Genomic DNA, 699 nt, shown 5'->3' with positions numbered 1-699 from the left:
TTTCCAGGAATCCCAGTCAAAAGAAATGAGTATATTTCTAGAACAGTCTTAGGATTATTGGAACCAAGCAGAACATGTCCAGTTTCAGCCAGTTTGCTGCATAATGTTTGTGATGAGAAATGAAATGACTATGTGAAGATGATTTAGTATATCCTTGTATATCTATGAGTAATGACTTTTACCCCCTTCATTATCCAAACAAAGCATGTAAGTAGCTTAATATAAGTAGGGCATACAATATCAGAAGACGGTACTCTAGAGAAGCAATTTATTTTTCTTCAAGCTTGTACCAACAAATTTATGCCGTTAGTGCTTTTCTCAAGAATACTAGTGACGTACGCGAAATAGAAAAGTCAAATTTACAACGTAAAGCAGAAACTAGTGACAATCTCTACTCGGAAATGTTAGATCTTTCCATTTTAGTCTTGCTAGCATGAGTAAATTTCACTTTTAAAAGCTGAACTTGTTTAAATATTCAAGTATACACGTTCTTAATGTTTTTTCTTTATCTTTTAAAATGAAACTGAATATAAAGGTTATGTAATTAAGAATCACATTTGTAGATGTGACTAAAATATTTTGACATTTTCAAATGAAACGTTTCATTTCTAATGTTGTGAAATATACTATTTGTCTGTTAAGATAGAAACTTTCGACCAAGATTTCTTTTTAGTTACACAGGCTAGTTACATAAAGACT

This window comes from Octopus sinensis, linkage group LG1 (genome assembly GCF_006345805.1).
Source record: "Octopus sinensis linkage group LG1, ASM634580v1, whole genome shotgun sequence".
Classification (NCBI taxonomy): Eukaryota; Metazoa; Mollusca; class Cephalopoda; order Octopoda; family Octopodidae; genus Octopus; species Octopus sinensis.
The sequence above is the reverse complement of the archived record's forward strand: the minus strand, read 5'-3'. Positions refer to the sequence as shown.